The sequence below is a fragment of the Balaenoptera ricei genome, chromosome 3, assembly GCF_028023285.1.
Source record: "Balaenoptera ricei isolate mBalRic1 chromosome 3, mBalRic1.hap2, whole genome shotgun sequence".
Taxonomy (NCBI): domain Eukaryota; kingdom Metazoa; phylum Chordata; class Mammalia; order Artiodactyla; family Balaenopteridae; genus Balaenoptera; species Balaenoptera ricei.
Window position 1 is genome coordinate 161,684,301 of NC_082641.1, and position 17,111 is coordinate 161,701,411.

Genomic DNA, 17,111 nt, shown 5'->3' on the forward strand with positions numbered 1-17,111 from the left:
TCCTCTTCTTTGCCTTCCCTCAATATATTTGTGGACGAGAGTTATCATTTATAACTCTGCAGGTTTGTGAATTGCAGTGCCCTGAAGCTCCATTTTACAACTCGCTTTTTTGAGAGCTGGCCGCAAAAGTGCAAGATGCCTTCAGGCCCTGTTCTGGTTCCGTGGGGGGAGGATGAGCCTGTGGTTAATTCTTCTTCCTGATGGAAAAATAGAGTGACCTGTGCCTGTCCCAACACCAAGAGCTAGTCTCTCACTGGTTCCCCGTGTACCCGTTCATCCTCAGGAGAAATTGCAACCTGTACGGAACAGGAGGTTAAAGGTGCTGATGCTCCAAGTAGGGAGATTGTTAGTAAAGCGGCTGGAATGGCGAACCCAGGCACAAGGAGAAGAGAAATGAGGTGCGTTTTAGAAACCTTTCCCCATCACATGGTGTACCATCTTTTTGTTTTCTCATGCATGTTTTCGATGTAGGAATATGCCCTTGAACCTGGAGATTAGGGACCCATGCGATGGGTACCACGCAGTATTACTTTAATGGGTCTGCGTTTGCTCACCCAACCTCACCAAACCTCTCAGCCCCAAGAGTGTCCACCCTTATGTCTCATCCAGCTGTGGGTCTAGATATGGTCAATCCAGGTTGCATCCCAGCCCCTGAACGCATTGTGTAAGAATTTCTCTCTCTTTCACTGTCTTTGTTTCATGGGTTTGTAAAAGTAATTTATTTTTATAATGGGGTTTAGCTGCTTTTCACTGCTGTGTTTATGCCGCTTTACACCCACTTGACACACTAACAGTGAGATATCAATACATAGGTTTTAAGATTATTACTAGTCAGATATATTCTTGTGCAGTGAATACGGCGTGTTGAATCCAGTTCTCTGAGCAAGGAGTAGGTCTTGTCTATTACATATTAGGTTTATGGAACGGTATCTGAGCTAATTTGAAACCCTTGTTTTATGTATCACCCCACCTCACCTTTCCCGTTAAGCAGCCATAGTGTGTTTTCTGCATGTGTGACTCTGTTCTGTTTTGTAATTCAGTTCAAGTGTAACGGTTTTTACATTCCCTCTATAAGTGATACCTTATGAGAAGTGTCCTTTTCTGTGTGACTTATTTCACTTAGAATCGTCGTACCTAAATCCACTCATCATGCTGCTACTAGCCTTATGACATTGATTTCATGGCTGAGTGATATTCCATTGTACATAAGGACCACAACTTCTTTATCCATTTTTCTCTTTCCTGGGATATTGAAGGTGGAATGAAGTGGAGGTCCTTGTCAACAGAGCAGCCCTAAACTTTGGGGTGCTTGTGTCTTGCTGATTTTTCATTTTCCCAATTTGTACCCCCATGAGTGGAAGTGCCCTATGCTCTCTAAGCTGTGTTTTTTAGATGTTTCAGGACACACCGTACACTTCTCCAGAGTGGCTGTTGGCAATTTACACCCCGCCCATCAGTGTAGCAAGGCTCCCATTTCTCCATGGCCTGTCCTGCATTTCTGGTTTTGACACGTTTTTCCACATGGCCCTTTTGACCGATGGGTAGCGAGTCTTCTTTGTAGCCCTGATTTGCCTTTCCAGGTTGCTTGGTTGGCCAAAAAGGGAGTATGCGTTTTTTCCTGAATATATTCAGGAAAAAACGCATACGCCCTTTTTGGCCAAGGGCATCATTGTCAACGTTTTGCCGCTTTTCATGTGCTTTAAAGGCGATTCGAATCTACCTCCTGAAATCTGTTTCCTGCAATTCTGCCTTGATTTCAAATCCTCTTCTTTGCCTTCCCTCAATATATTTGTGGACGAGAGTTATCATTTATAACTCTGCAGGTTTGTGAATTGCAGTGCCCTGAAGCTCCATTTTACAACTCGCTTTTTTGGGAGCTGGCCACAAAAGCGCAGAATGGCTTCAGGCCCTGTTCTGGTTCCGGGGGGGACGATGAGCCTGTGGTTAATTCTTCTTCCTGATGGGAAAATAGAGTGACCTGTGCCTGTCCCAACACCAAGAGCTAGTCTCTCACTGGTTCCCCGTGTACCCGTTCATCCTCAGGAGAAATTGCAACCTGTACGGAACAGGAGGTTAAAGGTGCTGATGCTCCAAGTAGGGAGATTGTAAGTAAAGCGGCTGGAATGGCGAACCCGGGCACAAGGAGAAGAGAAATGCGGTACGTTTTAGAAACCTTTCCCCATCACATGGTGTACCATCATTTTGGATTCTCATGCATGTTTTCGATGTAGGAATATGCCCTTGAACCTGGAGATTTGGGACCCATGCGATGGGTACCACGCAGGATTACTTTAAAGGGTCTGCGTTTTCTCACCCAACCTCACCAAACCTCTCAGCCCCAAGAGTGTCCACCCTTATGTCTCATCCAGCTGTGGGTCTAGATATGGTCAATCCAGGTTGCATCCCAGCCCCTGAACGCATTGTGTAAGAATTTCTCTCTCTTTCACTGTCTTTGTTTCATGGGTTTTTCGAAGTAATTTATTTTTATAATGGGGTTTAGCTGCTTTTCACTGCTGTGTTTATGCCGCTTTACACCCACTTGACACACTAACAGAGAGATATCAATACATAGGTTTTAAGATTATTACTAGTCAGATATATTCTTGTGCGGTGAATAGGGCGTGTTGAGTCCAGTTCTCTGAGCAAGGAGTAGGTCTTGTCTATTACATATTGGGTTTATGGAACGGTATCTGAGCTAATTTGAAACCCTTGTTTTATGTATCACCCCACCTCACCTTTCCCGTTAAGCAGCCATAGTGTGTTTTCTGCATGTGTGACTCTGTTCTGTTTTGTAATTCAGTTCAAGTGTAACGCTTTTTACATTCCCTCCTTAAGTGATACCTTATGAGAAGTGTCCTTTTCTGTGTGACTTATTTCACTTAGTATCGTCGTACCTAAATCCACTCATCATGCTGCTACTAGCCTTATGACATTGATTTCATGGCTGAGTGATATTCCATTGTACATAAGGACCACAACTTCTTTATCCATTTTTCTCTTTCCTGGGATATTGAAGGTGGAATGAAGTGGAGGTCCTTGTCAACAGAGCAGCCCTAAACTTTGGGGTGCTTGTGTCTTGCTGATTTTTCATTTTCCCAATTTATACCCCCATGAGTTGAAGTGCCCTATGCTCTCTAAGCTGTGTTTTTTAGATGTTTCAGGACACACCGTACACTTCTCCAGAGTGGCTGTTGGCAATTTACATCCCGCCCATCAGTGTAGCAAGGCTCCCATTTCTCCATGGCCTGTCCTGCATTTCTGGTTTTGACACGTTTTTCAGCATGGCCCTTTTGACCGAAGGGTAGCGAGTCTTCTTTGTAGCGCTGATTTGCCTTTCCAGGTTGCTTGGTGGGCCAAAAAGGGCGTATGCGTTTTTTCCTGAATATATTCAGGAAAAAACGCATACGCCCTTTTTGGCCAAGGGCATCATTGTCAACGTTTTGCCGCTTTTCATGTGCTTTAAAGGCGATTCGTATCTACCTCCTGAAATCTGTTTCCTGCAATTCTGCCTTGATTTCAAATCCTCTTCTTTGCCTTCCCTCAATATATTTGTGGACGAGAGTTATCATTTATAACTCTGCAGGTTTGTGAATTGCAGTGCCCTGAAGCTCCATTTTACAACTCGCTTTTTTGAGAGCTGGCCGCAAAAGTGCAAGATGCCTTCAGGCCCTGTTCTGGTTCCGTGGGGGGAGGATGAGCCTGTGGTTAATTCTTCTTCCTGATGGAAAAATAGAGTGACCTGTGCCTGTCCCAACACCAAGAGCTAGTCTCTCACTGGTTCCCCGTGTACCCGTTCATCCTCAGGAGAAATTGCAACCTGTACGGAACAGGAGGTTAAAGGTGCTGATGCTCCAAGTAGGGAGATTGTTAGTAAAGCGGCTGGAATGGCGAACCCAGGCACAAGGAGAAGAGAAATGAGGTGCGTTTTAGAAACCTTTCCCCATCACATGGTGTACCATCTTTTTGTTTTCTCATGCATGTTTTCGATGTAGGAATATGCCCTTGAACCTGGAGATTAGGGACCCATGCGATGGGTACCACGCAGTATTACTTTAATGGGTCTGCGTTTGCTCACCCAACCTCACCAAACCTCTCAGCCCCAAGAGTGTCCACCCTTATGTCTCATCCAGCTGTGGGTCTAGATATGGTCAATCCAGGTTGCATCCCAGCCCCTGAACGCATTGTGTAAGAATTTCTCTCTCTTTCACTGTCTTTGTTTCATGGGTTTGTAAAAGTAATTTATTTTTATAATGGGGTTTAGCTGCTTTTCACTGCTGTGTTTATGCCGCTTTACACCCACTTGACACACTAACAGTGAGATATCAATACATAGGTTTTAAGATTATTACTAGTCAGATATATTCTTGTGCAGTGAATACGGCGTGTTGAATCCAGTTCTCTGAGCAAGGAGTAGGTCTTGTCTATTACATATTAGGTTTATGGAACGGTATCTGAGCTAATTTGAAACCCTTGTTTTATGTATCACCCCACCTCACCTTTCCCGTTAAGCAGCCATAGTGTGTTTTCTGCATGTGTGACTCTGTTCTGTTTTGTAATTCAGTTCAAGTGTAACGGTTTTTACATTCCCTCTATAAGTGATACCTTATGAGAAGTGTCCTTTTCTGTGTGACTTATTTCACTTAGAATCGTCGTACCTAAATCCACTCATCATGCTGCTACTAGCCTTATGACATTGATTTCATGGCTGAGTGATATTCCATTGTACATAAGGACCACAACTTCTTTATCCATTTTTCTCTTTCCTGGGATATTGAAGGTGGAATGAAGTGGAGGTCCTTGTCAACAGAGCAGCCCTAAACTTTGGGGTGCTTGTGTCTTGCTGATTTTTCATTTTCCCAATTTGTACCCCCATGAGTGGAAGTGCCCTATGCTCTCTAAGCTGTGTTTTTTAGATGTTTCAGGACACACCGTACACTTCTCCAGAGTGGCTGTTGGCAATTTACACCCCGCCCATCAGTGTAGCAAGGCTCCCATTTCTCCATGGCCTGTCCTGCATTTCTGGTTTTGACACGTTTTTCCACATGGCCCTTTTGACCGATGGGTAGCGAGTCTTCTTTGTAGCCCTGATTTGCCTTTCCAGGTTGCTTGGTTGGCCAAAAAGGGAGTATGCGTTTTTTCCTGAATATATTCAGGAAAAAACGCATACGCCCTTTTTGGCCAAGGGCATCATTGTCAACGTTTTGCCGCTTTTCATGTGCTTTAAAGGCGATTCGAATCTACCTCCTGAAATCTGTTTCCTGCAATTCTGCCTTGATTTCAAATCCTCTTCTTTGCCTTCCCTCAATATATTTGTGGACGAGAGTTATCATTTATAACTTTGCAGGTGTGTGAATTGCAGTGCCCTGAAGCTCCATTTTACAACTCGCTTTTTTGGGAGCTGGCCGCAAAAGCACTGGATGGCTTCAGGCCCTGTTCTGGTTCCGGGGGGGAGGATGAGCCTGTGGTTAATTCTTCTTCCTGATGGAAAAATAGAGTGACCTGTGCCTGTCCCAACACCAAGAGCTACTCTCTCACTGGTTCCCCGTCTTCCCGTTCATCCTCAGGACAAATTGCAACCTGTACGGAACAGGAGGTTAAAGGTGCTGATGCTCCAAGTAGGGAGATTGCAGGTGAAGCGGCTGGAATGGCGAACCCGGGCACAAGGAGATGAGAAATGAGGTGCGTTTTAGAAATCTTTCCCCATCACACGGTGTACCACCTTCTGGGATTCTCATGCATGTTTTCGATGTAGGAAGATGCCCTTGAACCTGGAGATTTGGGTCCCATGGGATGGGTACCACGCAGTATTACTTTAAAGGGTCTGCGTTTTCTCACCCAACCTCACCAAACCTCTCAGCCCCAAGAGTGTCCACCCTTATGTCTCATCCAGCTGTGGGTCTAGATATGGTCAATCCAGGTTGCATCCCAGCCCCTGAACGCATTGTGTAAGAATTTCTCTCTCTTTCACTGTCTTTGTTTCATGGGTTTTTCGAAGTAATTTATTTTTATAATGCGGTTTAGCTGCTTTTCACTGCTGTGTTTATGCCGCTTTACACCCACTTGACACACTAACAGAGAGATATCAATACATAGGTTTTAAGATTATTACTAGTCAGATATATTCTTGTGCGGTGAATAGGGCGTGTTGAGTCCAGTTCTCTGAGCAAGGAGTAGGTCTTGTCTATTACATATTGGGTTTATGGAACGGTATCTGAGCTAATTTGAAACCCTTGTTTTATGTATCACCCCACCTCACCTTTCCCGTTAAGCAGCCATAGTGTGTTTTCTGCATGTGTGACTCTGTTCTGTTTTGTAATTCAGTTCAAGTGTAACGCTTTTTACATTCCCTCCTTAAGTGATACCTTATGAGAAGTGTCCTTTTCTGTGTGACTTATTTCACTTAGTATCGTCGTACCTAAATCCACTCATCATGCTGCTACTAGCCTTATGACATTGATTTCATGGCTGAGTGATATTCCATTGTACATAAGGACCACAACTTCTTTATCCATTTTTCTCTTTCCTGGGATATTGAAGGTGGAATGAAGTGGAGGTCCTTGTCAACAGAGCAGCCCTAAACTTTGGGGTGCTTGTGTCTTTCTGATTTTTCATTTTCCCAATTTATACCCCCATGAGTGGAAGTGCCCTATGCTCTCTAAGCTGTGTTTTTTAGATGTTTCAGGACACACCGTACACTTCTCCAGAGTGGCTGTTGGCAATTTACACCCCGCCCATCAGTGTAGCAAGGCTCCCATTTCTCCATGGCCTGTCCTGCATTTCTGGTTTTGACACGTTTTTCCACATGGCCCTTTTGACCGATGGTTAGCGAGTCTTCTTTATAGCCCTGATTTGCCTTTCCAGGTTGCTTGGTTGGCCAAAAAGGGCGTATGCGTTTTTTCCTGAATATATTCAGGAAAAAACGCATACGCCCTTTTTGGCCAAGGGCATCATTGTCAACGTTTTGCCGCTTTTCATGTGCTTTAAAGGCGATTCGAATCTACCTCCTGAAATCTGTTTCCTGCAATTCTGCCTTGATTTCAAATCCTCTTCTTTGCCTTCCCTCAATATATTTGTGGACGAGAGTTATCATTTATAACTCTGCAGGTTTGTAAATTGCAGTGCCCTGAAGCTCCATTTTACAACTCGCTTTTTTGGGAGCTGGCCACAAAAGCGCAGGATGGCTTCAGGCCCTGTTCTAGTTCCGGGGGGGAGGATGAGCCTGTGGTTAATTCTTCTTCCTGATGGGAAAATAGAGTGACCTGTGCCTGTCCCAACACCAAGAGCTAGTCTCTCACTGGTTCCCCGTGTACCCGTTCATCCTCAGGACAAATTGCAACCTGTACGGAACAGGAGGTTAAAGGTGCTGATGCTCCAAGTAGGGAGATTGTAAGTAAAGCGGCTGGAATGGCGAACCCGGGCACAAGGAGAAGAGAAATGCGGTACGTTTTAGAAACCTTTCCCCATCACATGGTGTACCATCTTTTTGGATTCTCATGCATGTTTTCGATGTAGGAATATGCCCTTGAACCTGGAGATTTGGGACCCATGCGATGGGTACCATGCAGGATTACTTTAAAGGGTCTGCGTTTGCTCACCCAACCTCACCAAACCTCTCAGCCCCAAGAGTGTCCACCCTTATGTCTCATCCAGCTGTGGGTCTAGATATGGTCAATCCAGGTTGCATCACAGCCCCTGAACGCATTGTGTAAGAATTTCTCTCTCTTTCACTGTCTTTGTTTCATGGGTTTTTCGAAGTAATTTATTTTTATAATGCGGTTTAGCTGCTTTTCACTGCTGTGTTTATGCCGCTTTACACCCACTTGACACACTAACAGAGAGATATCAATACATAGGTTTTAAGATTATTACTAGTCAGATATATTCTTGTGCGGTGAATAGGGCGTGTTGAGTCCAGTTCTCTGAGCAAGGAGTAGGTCTTGTCTATTACATATTGGGTTTATGGAACGGTATCTGAGCTAATTTGAAACCCTTGTTTTATGTATCACCCCACCTCACCTTTCCCGTTAAGCAGCCATAGTGTGTTTTCTGCATGTGTGACTCTGTTCTGTTTTGTAATTCAGTTCAAGTGTAACGGTTTTTACATTCCCTCTATAAGTGATACCTTATGAGAAGTGTCCTTTTCTGTGTGACTTATTTCACTTAGAATCGTCGTACCTAAATCCACTCATCATGCTGCTACTAGCCTTATGACATTGATTTCATGGCTGAGTGATATTCCATTGTACATAAGGACCACAACTTCTTTATCCATTTTTCTCTTTCCTGGGATATTGAAGGTGGAATGAAGTGGAGGTCCTTGTCAACAGAGCAGCCCTAAACTTTGGGGTGCTTGTGTCTTGCTGATTTTTCATTTTCCCAATTTATACCTCCATGAGTGGAAGTGCCCTATGCTCTCTAAGCTGTGTTTTTTAGATGTTTCAGGACACACCGTACACTTCTCCAGAGTGGCTGTTGGCCATTTACACCCCGCCCATCAGTGTAGCAAGGCTCCCATTTCTCCATGGCCTGTCCTGCATTTCTGGTTTTGACACGTTTTTCCACATAGCCCTTTTGACCGATGGGTAGCGAGTCTTCTTTATATCCCTGATTTGCCTTTCCAGGTTGCTTGGTTGGCCAAAAAGGGCGTATGCGTTTTTTCCTGAATATATTCAGGAAAAAACGCATACGCCCTTTTTGGCCAAGGGCATCATTGTCAACGTTTTGCCGCTTTTCATGTGCTTTAAAGGCGATTCGAATCTACCTCCTGAAATCTGTTTCCTGCAATTCTGCCTTGATTTCAAATCCTCTTCTTTGCCTTCCCTCAATATATTTGTGGACGAGAGTTATCATTTATAACTCTGCAGGTTTGTGAATTGCAGTGCCCTGAAGCTCCATTTTACAACTCGCTTTTTTGGGAGCTGGCCAAAAAAGCGCAGGATGGCTTCAGGCCCTGTTCTGGTTCCGGGGGGGAGGATGAGCCTGTGGTTAATTCTTCTTCCTGATGGGAAAATATAGTGACCTGTGCCTGTCCCAACACCAAGAGCTAGTCTCTCACTGGTTCCCCGTGTACCCGTTCATCCTCAGGACAAATTGCAACCTGTACGGAACAGGAGGTTAAAGGTGCTGATGCTCCAAGTAGGGAGATTGTTAGTAAAGCGGCTGGAATGGCGAACCCGGGCACAAGGAGAAGAGAAATGCGGTACGTTTTAGAAACCTTTCCCCATCACATGGTGTACCATCTTTTTGGATTCTCATGCATGTTTTCGATGTAGGAAGATGCCCTTGAACCTGGAGATTTGGGACCCATGCGATGGGTACCACGCAGGATTACTTTAAAGGGTCTGCGTTTGCTCACCCAACCTCACCAAACCTCTCAGCCCCAAGAGTGTCCACCCTTATGTCTGATCCAGCTGTGGGTCTAGATATGTCAATCCAGGTTGCATCACAGCCCCTGAACGCATTGTGTAAGAATTTCTCTCTCTTTCACTGTCTTTGTTTCATGGGTTTTTCGAAGTAATTTATTTTTATAATGTGGTTTAGCTGCTTTTCACTGCTGTGTTTATGCCGCTTTACACCCACTTGACACACTAACAGAGAGATATCAATACATAGGTTTTAAGATTATTACTAGTCAGATATATTCTTGTGCGGTGAATAGGGCGTGTTGAGTCCAGTTCTCTGAGCAAGGAGTAGGTCTTGTCTATTACATATTGGGTTTCTGGAACGGTATCTGAGCTAATTTGAAACCCTTGTTTTATGTATCACCCCACCTCACCTTTCCCGTTAAGCAGCCATAGTGTGTTTTCTGCATGTGTGACTCTGTTCTGTTTTGTAATTCAGTTCAAGTGTAACGGTTTTTACATTCCCTCTATAAGTGATACCTTACGAGAAGTGTCCTTTTCTGTGTGACTTATTTCACTTAGAATCGTCGTACCTAAATCCACTCATCATGCTGCTACTAGCCTTATGACATTGATTTCATGGCTGAGTGATATTCCATTGTACATAAGGACCACAACTTCTTTATCCATTTTTCTCTTTCCTGGGATATTGAAGGTGGAATGAAGTGGAGGTCCTTGTCAACAGAGCAGCCCTAAACTTTGGGGTGCTTGTGTCTTGCTGATTTTTCATTTTCCCAATTTATACCTCCATGAGTGGAAGTGCCCTATGCTCTCTAAGCTGTGTTTTTTAGATGTTTCAGGACACACCGTACACTTCTCCAGAGTGGCTGTTGGCCATTTACACCCCGCCCATCAGTGTAGCAAGGCTCCCATTTCTCCATGGCCTGTCCTGCATTTCTGGTTTTGACACGTTTTTCCACATAGCCCTTTTGACCGATGGGTAGCGAGTCTTCTTTATATCCCTGATTTGCCTTTCCAGGTTGCTTGGTTGGCCAAAAAGGGCGTATGCGTTTTTTCCTGAATATATTCAGGAAAAAACGCATACGCCCTTTTTGGCCAAGGGCATCATTGTCAACGTTTTGCCGCTTTTCATGTGCTTTAAAGGCGATTCGAATCTACCTCCTGAAATCTGTTTCCTGCAATTCTGCCTTGATTTCAAATCCTCTTCTTTGCCTTCCCTCAATATATTTGTGGACGAGAGTTATCATTTATAACTCTGCAGGTTTGTGAATTGCAGTGCCCTGAAGCTCCATTTTACAACTCGCTTTTTTGGGAGCTGGCCAAAAAAGCGCAGGATGGCTTCAGGCCCTGTTCTGGTTCCGGGGGGGAGGATGAGCCTGTGGTTAATTCTTCTTCCTGATGGGAAAATATAGTGACCTGTGCCTGTCCCAACACCAAGAGCTAGTCTCTCACTGGTTCCCCGTGTACCCGTTCATCCTCAGGACAAATTGCAACCTGTACGGAACAGGAGGTTAAAGGTGCTGATGCTCCAAGTAGGGAGATTGTTAGTAAAGCGGCTGGAATGGCGAACCCGGGCACAAGGAGAAGAGAAATGCGGTACGTTTTAGAAACCTTTCCCCATCACATGGTGTACCATCTTTTTGGATTCTCATGCATGTTTTCGATGTAGGAAGATGCCCTTGAACCTGGAGATTTGGGACCCATGCGATGGGTACCACGCAGGATTACTTTAAAGGGTCTGCGTTTGCTCACCCAACCTCACCAAACCTCTCAGCCCCAAGAGTGTCCACCCTTATGTCTGATCCAGCTGTGGGTCTAGATATGTCAATCCAGGTTGCATCACAGCCCCTGAACGCATTGTGTAAGAATTTCTCTCTCTTTCACTGTCTTTGTTTCATGGGTTTTTCGAAGTAATTTATTTTTATAATGTGGTTTAGCTGCTTTTCACTGCTGTGTTTATGCCGCTTTACACCCACTTGACACACTAACAGAGAGATATCAATACATAGGTTTTAAGATTATTACTAGTCAGATATATTCTTGTGCGGTGAATAGGGCGTGTTGAGTCCAGTTCTCTGAGCAAGGAGTAGGTCTTGTCTATTACATATTGGGTTTCTGGAACGGTATCTGAGCTAATTTGAAACCCTTGTTTTATGTATCACCCCACCTCACCTTTCCCGTTAAGCAGCCATAGTGTGTTTTCTGCATGTGTGACTCTGTTCTGTTTTGTAATTCAGTTCAAGTGTAACGGTTTTTACATTCCCTCTATAAGTGATACCTTACGAGAAGTGTCCTTTTCTGTGTGACTTATTTCACTTAGAATCGTCGTACCTAAATCCACTCATCATGCTGCTACTAGCCTTATGACATTGATTTCATGGCTGAGTGATATTCCATTGTACATAAGGACCACAACTTCTTTATCCATTTTTCTCTTTCCTGGGATATTGAAGGTGGAATGAAGTGGAGGTCCTTGTCAACAGAGCAGCCCTAAACTTTGGGGTGCTTGTGTCTTGCTGATTTTTCATTTTCCCAATTTATACCCCCATGAGTGGAAGTGCCCTATGCTCTCTAAGCTGTGTTTTTTAGATGTTTCAGGACACACCGTACACTTCTCCAGAGTGGCTGTTGGCAATTTACATCCCGCCCATCAGTGTAGCAAGGCTCCCATTTCTCCATGGCCTGTCCTGCATTTCTGGTTTTGACACGTTTTTCAGCATGGCCCTTTTGACCGAAGGGTAGCGAGTCTTCTTTGTAGCGCTGATTTGCCTTTCCAGGTTGCTTGTTTGGCCAGAAAGGGCCTATGCGTTTTTTCCTGAATATATTCAGGAAAAAACGCATACGCTCTTTTTGGCCAAGGGCATCATTGTCAACGTTTTGCCGCTTTTCATGTGCTTTAAAGGCGATTCGAATCTACCTCCTGAAATCTGTTTCCTGCAATTCTGCCTTGATTTCAAATCCTCTTCTTTGCCTTCCCTCAATATATTTGTGGACGAGAGTTATCATTTATAACTCTACAGGTTTGTGAATTGCAGTGCCCTGAAGCTCCATTTTACAACTCGCTTTTTTGAGAGCTGGCCGCAAAAGTGCAAGATGCCTTCAGGCCCTGTTCTGGTTCCGTGGGGGGAGGATGAGCCTGTGGTTAATTCTTCTTCCTGATGGAAAAATAGAGTGACCTGTGCCTGTCCCAACACCAAGAGCTAGTCTCTCACTGGTTCCCCGTGTACCCGTTCATCCTCAGGAGAAATTGCAACCTGTACGGAACAGGAGGTTAAAGGTGCTGATGCTCCAAGTAGGGAGATTGTTAGTAAAGCGGCTGGAATGGCGAACCCAGGCACAAGGAGAAGAGAAATGAGGTGCGTTTTAGAAACCTTTCCCCATCACATGGTGTACCATCTTTTTGTTTTCTCATGCATGTTTTCGATGTAGGAATATGCCCTTGAAACTGGAGATTTGGGACCCATGCGATGGGTACCACGCAGTATTACTTTAAACGGTCTGCGTTTGCTCACCCAACCTCACAAAACCTCTCAGACCCAAGAGTGTCCACCCTTATGTCTGATCCAGCTGTGGGTCTAGATATGGTCAATCCAGGTTGCATCACAGCCCCTGAACGCATTGTGTAAGAATTTCTCTCTCTTTCACTGTCTTTGTTTCATGGGTTTTTCGAAGTAATTTATTTTTATAATGGGGTTTAGCTGCTTTTCACTGCTGTGTTTATGCCGCTTTACACCCACTTGACACACTAACAGAGAGATATCAATACATAGGTTTTAAGATTATTACTAGTCAGATATATTCTTGTGCGGTGAATAGGGCGTGTTGAGTCCAGTTCTCTGAGCAAGGAGTAGGTCTTGTCTATTACATATTGGGTTTATGGAACGGTATCTGAGCTAATTTGAAACCCTTGTTTTATGTATCACCCCACCTCACCTTTCCCGTTAAGCAGCCATACTGTGTTTTCTGCATGTGTGACTCTGTTCTGTTTTGTAATTCAGTTCAAGTGTAACGGTTTTTACATTCCCTCTATAAGTGATACCTTATGAGAAGTGTCCTTTTCTGTGTGACTTATTTCACTTAGAATCGTCGTACCTAAATCCACTCATCATGCTGCTACTAGCCTTATGACATTGATTTCATGGCTGAGTGATATTCCATTGTACATAAGGACCACAACTTCTTTATCCATTTTTCTCTTTCCTGGGATATTGAAGGTGGAATGAAGTGGAGGTCCTTGTCAACAGAGCAGCCCTAAACTTTGGGGTGCTTGTGTCTTGCTGATTTTTCATTTTCCCAATTTGTACCCCCATGAGTGGAAGTGCCCTATGCTCTCTAAGCTGTGTTTTTTAGATGTTTCAGGACACACCGTACACTTCTCCAGAGTGGCTGTTGGCAATTTACACCCCGCCCATCAGTGTAGCAAGGCTCCCATTTCTCCATGGCCTGTCCTGCATTTCTGGTTTTGACACGTTTTTCCACATGGCCCTTTTGACCGATGGGTAGCGAGTCTTCTTTGTAGCCCTGATTTGCCTTTCCAGGTTGCTTGGTTGGCCAAAAAGGGAGTATGCGTTTTTTCCTGAATATATTCAGGAAAAAACGCATACGCCCTTTTTGGCCAAGGGCATCATTGTCAACGTTTTGCCGCTTTTCATGTGCTTTAAAGGCGATTCGAATCTACCTCCTGAAATCTGTTTCCTGCAATTCTGCCTTGATTTCAAATCCTCTTCTTTGCCTTCCCTCAATATATTTGTGGACGAGAGTTATCATTTATAACTTTGCAGGTTTGTGAATTGCAGTGCCCTGAAGCTCCATTTTACAACTCGCTTTTTTGGGAGCTGGCCGCAAAAGCACTGGATGGCTTCAGGCCCTGTTCTGGTTCCGGGGGGGAGGATGAGCCTGTGGTTAATTCTTCTTCCTGATGGAAAAATAGAGTGACCTGTGCCTGTCCCAACACCAAGAGCTACTCTCTCACTGGTTCCCCGTCTTCCCGTTCATCCTCAGGACAAATTGCAACCTGTACGGAACAGGAGGTTAAAGGTGCTGATGCTCCAAGTAGGGAGATTGCTAGTGAAGTGGCTGGAATGGCGAACCCGGGCACAAGGAGATGAGAAATGAGGTGCGTTTTAGAAATCTTTCCCCATCACACGGTGTACCACCTTCTGGGATTCTCATGCATGTTTTCGATGTAGGAAGATGCCCTTGAACCTGGAGATTTGGGTCCCATGGGATGGGTACCACGCAGTATTACTTTAAAGGGTCTGCGTTTTCTCACCCAACCTCACCAAACCTCTCAGCCCCAAGAGTGTCCACCCTTATGTCTCATCCAGCTGTGGGTCTAGATATGGTCAATCCAGGTTGCATCCCAGCCCCTGAACGCATTGTGTAAGAATTTCTCTCTCTTTCACTGTCTTTGTTTCATGGGTTTTTCGAAGTAATTTATTTTTATAATGCGGTTTAGCTGCTTTTCACTGCTGTGTTTATGCCGCTTTACACCCACTTGACACACTAACAGAGAGATATCAATACATAGGTTTTAAGATTATTACTAGTCAGATATATTCTTGTGCGGTGAATAGGGCGTGTTGAGTCCAGTTCTCTGAGCAAGGAGTAGGTCTTGTCTATTACATATTGGGTTTATGGAACGGTATCTGAGCTAATTTGAAACCCTTGTTTTATGTATCACCCCACCTCACCTTTCCCGTTAAGCAGCCATAGTGTGTTTTCTGCATGTGTGACTCTGTTCTGTTTTGTAATTCAGTTCAAGTGTAACGGTTTTGACATTCCCTCTATAAGTGATACCTTATGAGAAGTGTCCTTTTCTGTGTGACTTATTTCACTTAGAATCGTCGTACCTAAATCCACTCATCATGCTGCTACTAGCCTTATGACATTGATTTCATGGCTGAGTGATATTCCATTGTACATAAGGACCACAACTTCTTTATCCATTTTTCTCTTTCCTGGGATATTGAAGGTGGAATGAAGTGGAGGTCCTTGTCAACAGAGCAGCCCTAAACTTTGGGGTGCTTGTGTCTTGCTGATTTTTCATTTTCCCAATTTATACCCCCATGAGTGGAAGTGCCCTATGCTCTCTAAGCTGTGTTTTTTAGATGTTTCAGGACACACCGTACACTTCTCCAGAGTGGCTGTTGGCAATTTACATCCCGCCCATCAGTGTAGCAAGGCTCCCATTTCTCCATGGCCTGTCCTGCATTTCTGGTTTTGACACGTTTTTCAGCATGGCCCTTTTGACCGAAGGGTAGCGAGTCTTCTTTGTAGCGCTGATTTGCCTTTCCAGGTTGCTTGTTTGGCCAGAAAGGGCCTATGCGTTTTTTCCTGAATATATTCAGGAAAAAACGCATACGCTCTTTTTGGCCAAGGGCATCATTGTCAACGTTTTGCCGCTTTTCATGTGCTTTAAAGGCGATTCGAATCTACCTCCTGAAATCTGTTTCCTGCAATTCTGCCTTGATTTCAAATCCTCTTCTTTGCCTTCCCTCAATATATTTGTGGACGAGAGTTATCATTTATAACTCTACAGGTTTGTGAATTGCAGTGCCCTGAAGCTCCATTTTACAACTCGCTTTTTTGAGAGCTGGCCGCAAAAGTGCAAGATGCCTTCAGGCCCTGTTCTGGTTCCGTGGGGGGAGGATGAGCCTGTGGTTAATTCTTCTTCCTGATGGAAAAATAGAGTGACCTGTGCCTGTCCCAACACCAAGAGCTAGTCTCTCACTGGTTCCCCGTGTACCCGTTCATCCTCAGGAGAAATTGCAACCTGTACGGAACAGGAGGTTAAAGGTGCTGATGCTCCAAGTAGGGAGATTGTTAGTAAAGCGGCTGGAATGGCGAACCCAGGCACAAGGAGAAGAGAAATGAGGTGCGTTTTAGAAACCTTTCCCCATCACATGGTGTACCATCTTTTTGTTTTCTCATGCATGTTTTCGATGTAGAAATATGCCCTTGAAACTGGAGATTTGGGACCCATGCGATGGGTACCACGCAGTATTACTTTAAACGGTCTGCGTTTGCTCACCCAACCTCACAAAACCTCTCAGACCCAAGAGTGTCCACCCTTATGTCTGATCCAGCTGTGGGTCTAGATATGGTCAATCCAGGTTGCATCACAGCCCCTGAACGCATTGTGTAAGAATTTCTCTCTCTTTCACTGTCTTTGTTTCATGGGTTTTTCGAAGTAATTTATTTTTATAATGGGGTTTAGCTGCTTTTCACTGCTGTGTTTATGCCGCTTTACACCCACTTGACACACTAACAGAGAGATATCAATACATAGGTTTTAAGATTATTACTAGTCAGATATATTCTTGTGCGGTGAATAGGGCGTGTTGAGTCCAGTTCTCTGAGCAAGGAGTAGGTCTTGTCTATTACATATTGGGTTTATGGAACGGTATCTGAGCTAATTTGAAACCCTTGTTTTATGTATCACCCCACCTCACCTTTCCCGTTAAGCAGCCATACTGTGTTTTCTGCATGTGTGACTCTGTTCTGTTTTGTAATTCAGTTCAAGTGTAACGGTTTTTACATTCCCTCTATAAGTGATACCTTATGAGAAGTGTCCTTTTCTGTGTGACTTATTTCACTTAGAATCGTCGTACCTAAATCCACTCATCATGCTGCTACTAGCCTTATGACATTGATTTCATGGCTGAGTGATATTCCATTGTACATAAGGACCACAACTTCTTTATCCATTTTTCTCTTTCCTGGGATATTGAAGGTGGAATGAAGTGG